The sequence below is a fragment of the Thamnophis sirtalis genome, unplaced genomic scaffold, assembly GCF_051295495.1.
Source record: "Thamnophis sirtalis isolate CommonGarterSnake01/CBP01778 unplaced genomic scaffold, rThaSir2_p1.2 scaffold_11, whole genome shotgun sequence".
Lineage (NCBI taxonomy): Eukaryota > Metazoa > Chordata > Lepidosauria > Squamata > Natricidae > Thamnophis > Thamnophis sirtalis.
In genome coordinates this window covers 61,005,387-61,017,370 of record NW_028261391.1, presented here as the reverse complement: position 1 = coordinate 61,017,370, position 11,984 = coordinate 61,005,387, and positions in this window count along the sequence as shown.

The following is an 11,984-nucleotide window of genomic DNA, read 5'->3' as shown; positions in this document are numbered from 1 at the left end:
TAAGACCTGTGGACTTCAACTCCCAGAGTTGAAGTCCACAAGTCTTAAAGTTGCCAAAGTTGGAGACCACTGATGTATAGGACCAAGGTTGAGGTGGCGCAGTGGTTAGGGTGCAGTGGTTAGGGTGCAGTGGTTAGGGTGCACAAGTCTTAAAGTTGCCAAGGTTGGAGACCACTGGTATAGACCATAAGATTTTATTAAATAGCAATAGCAATAGCTGTTAGACTTATATACCGCTTTATAGGGCTTTCAGTCCTCTCTAAGCAGTTTACAGAGTCAGCATATCGCCCCCACAGTCTGGGTCCTCATTTCACCCACCTCGGAAGGATGGAAGGCTGAGTCAACCTTGAGCCGGTGAGATTAGAACCGCTGAACTGCAGATAACAGTCAGCTGAAGTGGCCTGCAGTACTGCACCACCTCGGCTCTCTAAATAAAGGTGCTATTTTCTTTGTTACAGTTAAAATGGAAATTTCTCACCTTTATTCCAAAAAACTAAAGAGGCTCTCTTCTGAAACACTTGCATGTCCCCATTCCTCCTACTGGCTAATCTGCCTCTTATCTGACTATCTGATCTTCCTCCTCTTCCTCTCTCGAATGCATTCACACAAACCATTACAGTTTTCTTTAGAGGCTTCTGAAGTTCCACAGAAAATTGAGATTCTGGAGAAACTAATTATAATTATATAATTTTTGTTCCTATATTTTTTTTTAAGAAGGGAAAATATGTTTTCTTACTTAGCAGAATATTGGAAGGAAATTATAAAAAGCAGATCAGGGTTCTATTCTACCCTTCTGTCTATCAGCAGCAGAGGTGGGTTCCTACCAGTTCGCACCTATTCAGTAGAACCGGTTCATCAAATCTACCGAGCCGGTTAGAAGAGGTTCACCAGTGGACCCGGAAAGCAGGCCACACCTACAGAAGAGGTTCCAAATTTTTTTGAAGCCCACCACTGGTCCTTGGATATGATTATTCTACACTATCATGCTCCTATTTATAAAACTCAGTGCCTCTGTGAAAGGTAAGGATGACTACTGCATTTGTGGTGCAATCAGAACATTCGTGTGTTGAAGTTGTTTTAACACAAACCAAAGATGCCTTTTAAAAAACAAATTTACATCATATTCTTATGCACGCCAGTGCTGTGTGTGAGGTAATTTAAGGTGGTTCTGACAAGTGTCATTGGCATCTTCATATCCGGTCACATGGGCGGCAAGCCACTGCCATCCGGTCACATGGGCGGCAAGCCACTCCCACAAAGGAGGCCACACCCACAGAGTTGGTTTGAACAATTTTTGAAACCCACCACTGATCAGCAGCATATTAACTTTGTAAAACTGAACAGAATGAGAACAAATGTCATGTAGTGGAAGAAACCAACAAAAGAAAGACAAGAGTTCAAAATTAGGCCACATCTGATGTGGGCTGGAGGAAAATAAATCCAGTGGAATAACCCCCAAAATAATTCCTATAAGAGAGGCAATAAAGCAGCTATTCCAAAGGTGCTCCATGCTCTTAACTCCCTTCCCACACCATTTTACCTGAACAAAACATAGCAATGGGCTGTAATCCACTTATTTTTTTCTGTTGTTCTTGGCTTGAATAAGAAGCTACGTGTAAGATTGCAGACTCTTCTATTCTCAATTTGTTCTAATACGTTCTCATTTGGAATCAGCCATGCCATGGCATTTTTATTAGATAGAATATCAGCCTGGGACACAATGACTGCCTTCACATTAGAGATAATATTTGAAACTTACGAAGCAAACAAATGGGGCTGTGATTTGCCATTCATTGTGATCTCTACAATATATATAATCCAAATCTGCACTAGTTATCCATTTTCAGAATTTCCATTGTCAGTGGGAGACTAGACTAAAGAAAAGATCGGGCTGGCTGGATGCCATTATAAAATAAATATGAAGATAGATTTCCTAGGCAACTGTTTGATAAGATTGCTTCGTAGGACTGGTTGTTCCATCCAATTCAGCAGGAGGAAATGTTGTGAGTGATATTTATATGATTATTGTGGTAGGTATAGGCTTTTGTATACTGAGTTACATTGTTGGGCAGCCATATAAAGGCTATAAACAAACAAGCTTAACTATATACTTCCTGATATTGTCATATGCATAGCTTTATTTATCTTGATAATCAAGACCATTTAGGAATGAGAGACATACAAATAACACTTATAAATAACAAACAAGACTCCAATACAAATATTTAAGAAAGCAAATGAAAGGCATGGGGACTAGGAAAGGATTCCCTGTGAATTTTAATCCGCGATCTGTAACCAGCCATAAGGGGTGGTATTCATCTCCATTTCAAGGGCCATTGAGCCAGCTCTGTCTGAAGATGTTTCCACCCTCACCTCTCTCCAGGCCTTCCGAAAAGCCGTCAAAACCTGGCTTTGCCGGCAGGCCTGGGGGTGATAAGTTCCCTCCCCTCTCAACATGTATGGTTGTGCAACTGTTGTTTACTTTTATTATTTGTATTTTGTCTTTTTATGTTCCCCTTTTTCCCCCTTGAATTTTTCGCCGCCCTGAGTCCTCCCGGAGAAGGGCGGCATACAAATAATACAATACAATACAATACAATACAATACAATACAATACAATACAATACAATACAATACAATACAATACAATACAATACAATACAATACAATACAATACAATACAATACAATACAATACACAGTCATATGGCCAGGATGACATTATGAAGCACTTTTCTTTCCAACCAAAGTACTACCCATTTATCTACTTGCATTTGCATGCTTTCAAACTACTAGGTGGGCAAGAGCGAAGATGGGAGCTCACGCTGTCACACGACGCTCAGGTCTCAAACCCAAGCTGTTGCTTTCCCCCCAAGTAGCCCAGCAACTCAATTGCTGAGATGTTGTACCACTTGAGGGGGGGGGGACAATTCTTAAAAGGAAAGGGCAGCCTCTAGTAGACCATCCAATATTGGAGCCAACCAGCAAACCTGGTTTGGCGCAGTGGTTGGGGTGCAGTACTGCAGGCCACTTCAGCTGACTGTTATCTGCAGTTCAGCGGTTCTAATCTCACCGGCTCAAGGTTGACTCAGCCTTCCATCCTTCCGAGGTGGGTGAAATGAGGACCCAGACTGTGGGGGCGATATGCTGACTCTGTAAACCGCTTAGAGAGAGCTGAAAGCCCTATGAAGCAGTATATAAGTCTAACTGCTATTGCTATTGCTATAAACCTTCCCTTTCCTCTACATCAGGGGTATCAAATTGGTGACCCACGGGCCAGATGCATCACACACAGACCATGCCCATCCTAGCTCCATGGATGGAGAAAACATCATGAAACGTCACGTGACTGCAAGTGTGACACCCATGCTCTACATAGATAGTTGGCCAAGAAGCAGCAGAGGGATGGGCTGTAATGCAGTCTGAGCACCAACCTAGTTCAGAGTAGGCTACAATTGGAATGTCTGAATTTGACTTAAATAACAGTTGGAAACCGCACAATAGCACAACATATAAGCAATAGCAATAGCAGTTAGACTTATATACTGCTTCATAGGGCTTTCAGCCCTCTCTAAGCGGTTTACAGAGTCAGCATATCGCCCCCAACAACAATCCGGGTCCTCATTTTACCCACCTCGGAAGGATGGAAGGCTGAGTCAACCCTGAGCCGGTGAGATTTGAACAGCCGAACTGCAGAACTGCAGTCAGCTGAAGTAGCCTGCAGTGCTTGCATTTAACCACTGCGCCACGTCGGCTCTTTTTCGGCAGCTTCAACTATAACCTGGAATTGCCTGTAAACAGACAAACAGACACATTCTTTAGCATTACATTGTCATAGCATCTTAGTTTGAATATGTGGGCATATCTTTTATAGTTTTAACCCTGTGGTGCCTTACAATGAATAGGCAAATTTACTTTACTCTTCCTTTTATACTTTTGGTTCAATTCAATTCAAGTTCCTAAAGCTATGGCTGATAATTAGAAATGTCTTTCTTCTAGGATACTATTATCAAATGCACATTTTTAAAAACTATAGGAATTGCTTTTCAGGCATGAGAACAAGACATCTGAGAATAGTAAATTGTGCTCAGGGTGCCTTTGTTTAAAAGAATCGTATTAAAATATTTTAGATAAATGGGACATATCTGACAATACAACGCAATTAGTCCCGCTAACGGATTTTGCAATAATTGTGGACATGTAGAAAATAAAAAGTGAAAAAAAATGTGGAAACAGCAAAGTTGTATGTTATTCAAAACTTAAAACAAAAGTACATTTGTTCAACATCCAGTCCTATCAAATGAGCATAATCCATCTTTGAAAATAATTCCCACGTCCAGTATAATTGTTTTGGGTAGATCTAATTGTGCGATCCTTTTGTTCTGTATATACTTTTGTAGAATATTGATGTTTATTTGAACAAACAATTATTATTATTTTATTTTCCTATACTTACTGTATAGAATAGTGGCTGGCATATACCCATTTATACCTTATTTATCACTTTGGGGTATAGTAATGGCTTACTGCAGGTGGTGAGTTTGGCTAAATGACTCATTATTATTAATTACTATTAATAATAAATAATCATTATTAGCCCCCAATTTTTCTAAGAGATTCAATAATTCACTACACTTAATCCAAAGGTTTGCTCCAATTCAGATCTTCAAACAGGCACAAACCTATCATTTGCTTTGCGAACCCTACCTCCCAAAAACATTGTTACAATTAGATTTCTTTTTCAGCAGAGCAGTTTCTAAACAATAGGTTCGCCATTCCTTCACTAAAATCTGAAAATTCCTTATGCTTGCAATTTGTGGGGAAAACTTAATAAAACAAAAGTAAGCAGTTGCAGTCTAACAAATTTTACCACCAGTATTTAAGTATTAAAGTATTGGGGAAGAAGAAAGAGGTAAGGAGAGGTGGGTGGGAGGGAGAGAAAGAGAAGGAGAGGAGGGAGGAAGAGAGAAAAAGAGAAGGAGAGAGCGTAGGAAGGAGAAGACAGAGGGTAGGAATAGGGGAGAAGTAAGGGAAGGAAGAAGGGGAAGGAGAGGAGGAAGGAAGGAAGTAGAGAAGGAAGGGAGGGAGAAAAGAAAAGAAAGAGAAAATAAGGTGATGTCATAGCAAGTGCGAAGGATGGTAAATGATACATTCCAAATTATACCTTATATCCTTTTAAATGGAATAATAATAATATAAGAATGGCAAAGAAAAAGAATAACTATGTGAATGTATACCTATAACTGTATGTAAGAGAATAAATGACAGTAAAAATATAAAGCACAATATAGATGAATAATACTTGATCATAAGTAGCTAAGTATAAATAAATAAAGAAATGTATATAAAAATGGATAATGAATAACGAGATTATGAACGCAAGATAGAAATGTATAGAAGGGAAAACACTAACTGCAAAGAAACCGATTCGGAACTGCTGTATGATATAGGATGGAACTTATTGTTCCTATGTTGTTTTTAAGTTACTTTTGTTAATGTGTTTATGTGTTCTGTTGATGTGCTTATGTGTATAAAATAAAATTTCAAAAAAAAGTATTTGAAACTCTAAATAGTGTCTTTTGTTAGGATTTCCAAATATTCAACAGATAGTTCATTATGTTTTATATAATGCAATATAAAGTAGTTAACTGCTGTTTCTAATAAAGCCCTTGTTATTATTTAGAAGTTAAATTGTACTCAAAGGTAGTTTCCAAACAAGCTGTAACAATAACAACCCTATTACTGACAAACAATTGTTCTGCAACTCATCACATGTGTTTATTCTATGATGAAAAACATGCTTACAGATTGTTTTCTGTTTTATTATTTCATCCCAATCTTTTTTTTAACTGAAACATTAAACATAGCAATAGTAATAGCAGTTAGACTTATATACCGCTTCATAGGGCTTTCAGCCCTCTCTAAGTGGTTTACAGAGTCAGCATATTGCCCCCAACAACAATCTGGGTCCTCATTTTACCCACCTCGGAAGGATGGAAGGCTGAGTCAACCTTGAGCTGGTGAGATTTGAACCGCCGAACTGCAGATAGCAGTCAGCTGAAGTGGCCTGCAGTACTGCACTCTAACCACTGCGCCACCTCGGCTCAAGAGAGAGCCAAAGAGAGAGTTGCTTAATGAATTGCACCTAATAGCCCAGTTTTTCTTTTACATACTGCCGTAACATACCAGTGGATGTAACGAAGCTTTAATGAAATGACATGGTCCAAGTAGCTATCCCTCATATGCATTACTGGAAATATTTTTTTCATATAACTAAGCTTTTGAGGTTATAGAAGAGGGGGAACTTGACTCATTAGGCATAGAATACAATGACTAATCAATCTAGTTGCCAGTACAGATTCATAATACTTTTGCAGAATTTTAAGTAGTAATTTGAGCCCTACTTGATGATGGAATATTTGATTTGATTTGATTTATTGCATTTCTATGCTGCCCTATTCCCAGAGAGACTCAGGGCGGGTCACAAACCAAGTAATGGGGGGAGGAATACAAACAGGAGGAAAAAGACAATGGACAAACAACTACAACAATTTAAAAACACTCAACAACCACACAATTCGAGCGGGGGCGGGGAACTCGTCAGCCCCAGGCCTGTTGGAACAACCAGGCTTTAAGGGCTTTGCGGAAAGCCTGAAGGGTGGTGAGGGTCCGAATCTCCATGGGGAGCTCGTTCCAGAGGCCCGGAGCAGCCACAGAAAAGGCCCTCCTCCGGGTGGTAGCTAATCGGCATTGGCCAGTAGATGGAATTTGGAGGAGGCCTAATCTGTGGGATCTAATAGGTCTGTTGGAGGTAATTGGCAGCAGGCGGTCTCTCAAGTACCCAGGTCCAATACGATGAAGGGTTTTATAAGTGACGACTAGGAATAGCCTGATACTAGGTTTTTCCACATATCAAGTATGTGCTTTGTTTCTAAGCCACAATGTTTAAAAATGGATTATGTAATATATAAATCATAGGAATTAGATTTTGGTATTAAGATAATTTGATTTAATTTCAAATATTCAGAACTGAAATATAGAGTGTTAATTTTATGCCGTTAACCCATATTAATCCGATGCATCATATATTACAAAACTTATATTATTTTATATTATAAAAACTGCAGGTAAATTTTAGGAAACAGTACAGCAAAATTTTGATATGGTAAATATTCGAGTTGAGATATTTGAATTAATATGAGTTAATGGAAGAGAAGCACCAAAGCATGTTGTAACCAGTTGACATACTTCTTTTTTTTTTCTTATGATAGACACCTGTGTTCTGTTTTGTTTTCCTGCCTTGTCTCTTGTCGTTTTTGTCTTTTTTTGTATTATTTTTATTTTTTATTTTATTTTTTATTTTTATTGGTCCTCTTTCTTTTTCTTTTCTTTTTTTCTTTTTGATTTCTCTCTCCCCCACTGGAGTGGGCAGAGATTGTTCAAGATTATTACTTTCATCAATATTCCTAAATAATAATTACAGTTAAATGAAAATGGATATATAATAATGCTTTAGTTAATATGAGTTATGTTGATTGACTGTGGAGGAGATGTACCAAAACTTATCTGTAATTGATTGATACATGACAAAGAATTTTTGTTTGATGAGGTAGATTGTGGTCCACTTTATATTATTTCTTTATAAATGTATTGCTTTTTGATAGGTCGTATTACTCAAAACATTTTGTCTTAGTAATAATAGTAGCAGTAGTAGTTATAGAAAGTAATGACTGTATGGTACACAAGGGCTCTTTCAATTGTCGAAATAGAACAATGCAATTTGGTCTGTTTGGTATTCTATTGTTCTTCTCTTTTCTAACTGAGGTTTATGAAAATGTCAACATTTTATATGAAAACCCATCTAAAATATTAATGAGCAGAAAAGCAGGAAAGCAAAACCTATTCTCTTATAACAATTGATGGTTTGATTGCTTGAATGATTGCACTGGGCATTTGCATTACAAAATGGCAAATTAATTTGATTTTAGCAAGTATCTCATTGGAAGCATAATTTCTTGCCTTCCATGTGCTTTTTTTAGGGAAAGATTGGGAGCCATTAAGCACATTAGTGCATTTTTAGCTAAATAAATCTGCCAGCTTGTTATCAATTTACTCTCTTTCACTCTCATCTCTCTCCCCCTTGCTCAGTGTCTCGATTTATCTATCTATCTATCCATCTATCTATCCATTATCTATCATCTGTACATACATGTACATACATGCATGCATACCAGGGGTTTGCCGGTTTTCTCATGCACACGTTTGATGTGCAGTGCAATAAAAATTGTTCTGCGCATGCGCAGAAGAAAATAAACAAGATAGCGGCACCTATGGCGCCACCCGGGTAACCAGTTCGGCGACAAGACAGGCCTGGGTCACTGCCAGTTCCAGCGACCCAGGCCACCAAACCACTACAGGTTCGGCTGAACCAGTCCGAACCAGTAGGAACCCACCAATGATGCATACACAGTTACACACAAACACACCAGTGGTGCGTTTCAAAAATTGTTCGAACCTACTCTGTGGGTGTGGCCTCCTTTGTGGGAGTGGCTTACCACCCATGTGACCGGATATGAAGATGCCGACGACACTTGTCAGAACCACCTTAAATTACCTCACACACAGCATTGGCATGCATAAGAATAGGATGTAAACTTGTTTTTTAAAAGGCATCTTTGGTTTGCGTTAAAACAACTTCAACACACGCAATGTTCTGATTGCACCACAAACGCAGTAGTCATCCTCACCTTTCACAGAGGCACCAAGTTTTATAAATATGAGCATGATAGTGTAGAATAATCATATCCAAGGACCAGTGGTGGGTTTCAAAAATTGTTCGAATCTACTCTGTGGGTGTGGCCTCCTTTGTGGGAGTCGCACCTATTCGGTAAAACCGGTTCGTCAAATCTACCGAACTGGTTAGAAGAAGTTCCACCAGTGGACCCGGAAAGCAGGCCACACCTACAGAATTTTTGAAACCCACCACTGGTCCTTGATATGATTATTCTACACTATCATGCTCATGATAGTGTAAAACTCTGTGCCTCTGTGAAAGGTAAGAATGACTACTGCGTTTGTGGTGCAATCAGAATATTGCGTGTGTTGAGGTGGTTCTGACAAGTGTCGTCGGCATCTTCATATCCGGTCACATGGGTGGCAAGCCACTCCCATCCGGTCACATGGGCGGCAAGCCACCACTCCCACAAAGGAGGCCACACCCACAGAGTAGGTTCGAACAATTTTTGAAACCCACCACTGCTCTGTAATGTGATTCATCCAATCAAAGTGAACCAAGCATAATCTCCACAGACTTCATATATCCTTCAAAACAAACATGAGCATAATGTAGATCTGTATATTTTAACATATGTCTGATTCATTTGCAGTAAATCAGTAAAGTTTTTTGTTTAACAACAGCAGCAAAACAATGGCTACCTTCTCTAAATAATACTGCTGAAATGTGTAAATTTATGATAACCAAAACTAAATTTTGTAGAGTGACAGTATGCAAAAGAAATATGATTTTTGAGCTCTGATCAGTTATCTGTGAGTATATCCTGTGAATATACTCTGTGAGTATGTTAAAGGCAGCCTACCATCTTATCAGTTATCTGTGAGTATATCCTGTGAATATACTCTGTGAGTATGTTAAAGGCAGCCTACCATTCGGAACTAAATGTTTCCTCAAGGTTATTTCTGTGTATTGGAGTTCAATTTATAATTTACCCCTTCATTTAGTCTGTTGAGTCCATAAACATTTGGACAATAGCTATCTTAAAAGTATATCGTTGGATGCTGTTGAATTCTGAATTCTAATTGGCTGAGTTATATGTGGTTTGGATTATTGAATAGAAAAAGGTTTTATTTCTTTTAAAAAACACAAATATTTCATCATTCGTCAATCATTAAAACATTGAAGTACAATTTTTTTTGTATGCCCCTCCCTCCCTCCCCCCCAGCCCCCCTCCTCCTTCCCCCCCGACTTCCCAGAACCCGTACACGGTATGGATTTTTAACTAACACAGTCTAAAATCTATTGAGAAAAAAGAAATAAAGAAATTAATGACATTCTACATTGACCTTAGCTTCTTCTTACTGAACTAACTTTTAACAGTTTAAATCATTTCTGATCTTAAGCATAGGCTAACTGGAATTTCTTGGTCCCGTATTTATTTTGTATATAGTCAATCCATTTTTTCCAGTCTCGTTTATATCTCTCATTTGAGTGATCTTTAAGATATGCCGATATTTTAGCCATCTCGGCTAAGTTTGTGACTTTCAATGTCCATTCTTGGATTCTAGGCAAGTCTTCCTTCTTCCAGTATTGCGCCACCAACAGTCTTGCTGCAGTTATTAGGTGCAGAATCAAGTTAGTCTCTACCACTGTAAAGTCAGTACATATACCTAGTAAAAATAACTGAGGATATGTGGTTTGGATTATTATTGTTGCTTTGGATAGAAATTTTCTTCTGTCAATTGAAAGTTTAATGATCTTCATCATTTATGTACAGGTTTTTGATTTCTGCTCACAACCTATACTATAATATTAAGTTCATAGCTGATTAATAGAGAAGGAAGGGAGTGGATGTGAGGACATGGTGGGGAAACAAAACAGTTGGGGAAAATAGGTGGTGTGCAGGGAGAGAAAGTGGGGAGACAGGTTCCCCTCAACTCAGATCTGTGCCTTGAGAGGAGAAACGAGAGTAATCAGTCATGAAATAATGTTCCAGGCACCATAAAACTTTGCCTCTAATTGGCAAGCATATTAGCATAGTACTGCTATGATCACACTAATCTGGACGTGTTTTCTTTTTAAGAATCTATGTTATGGCTCATTATATACACAGAGATGATGATGATGATGAATGCGAAGTCTATCCTTTGTATGACTGAAAACTGCAATTTCTCTTTTGAAGATTCTTTTAACATCACAGTTTTTCAGTCTGGATCAGGATTTGGAATATATTCAGTTTCTATTACAAATGGCATTTTTCCTCCCTCTGATAAACATGTAACATTAATTTCAATCTCTAAAAGAGTGCCTTTTAAATGTACTGTAATGAAATGAATTTTCCTCTAATGGTCACAACTATTCCTTTTGGTTTTAATGTACCTGATGCTGTAAAACAGGGGTGTCAAATTCAGTTTCATTGAGGGCTGCATCATGTTTTGGATCTCAAGGCGCCAGGGTGGGCGTGGCCAGCTTGACATTATTGGGGGGGGGCCTGTGCTCGCTCAAGAACTGTGCCAGCAAAACAGGCTCCCGAGCTTTGTTTTCACTGGAAGAGGCACTGAGGGCTGGTCCTTTGCTGTTTCCAGGGCGGCCCCATGGGCCAGTTCTAAGCACCTCATGGGTTGGATCTGGCCCCCAGGCCTTGAGTTTAAAGAGCCGAGGTGGTGCAATGGTTAGGGTGCAATACTGCAGGCCACTTCAGCTGACTGTTATCTGCAGTTCAGCGGTTCAAATCTCACCGGCTCAAGGTTGACTCAGCCTTCCATCCTTCCGAGGTGGGTGAAATGAGGACCCAGACTGTGGGGGCGATATGCTGACTCTGTAAACCGCTTAGAGAGGGCTGAAAGCCCTATGAAGCGGTATATAAGTCTAACTGCTATTGATATTGCTATTGATACCCCTGCTGTAAAATATCTGAAATTATGAAATTATTATCTCTCTTATTTATCTTTTTGTAATCCATATATGCTTATTTTGAATTTTTTAGGATGCAGGTATGTTCTGGCACTAATGAGATTACTTTCATAACAAATGTTATTTGCCTCTTGGAAAAAAGATTTTCAGATGAGCAAGTTTTACAAAAATATCAAGATATTTTATTAGCATTCATATTACTGAAACAGTGGTATGCATAGGTTTTTAATTGGATATTTTAGTCAGAATTATAGATTCAAAGATATTTTTAATGAATTAAAACATTTAAACAAATCTTACTCCAGTCCTCTCTTTCTTAAATTATGTAGTTTAATTTA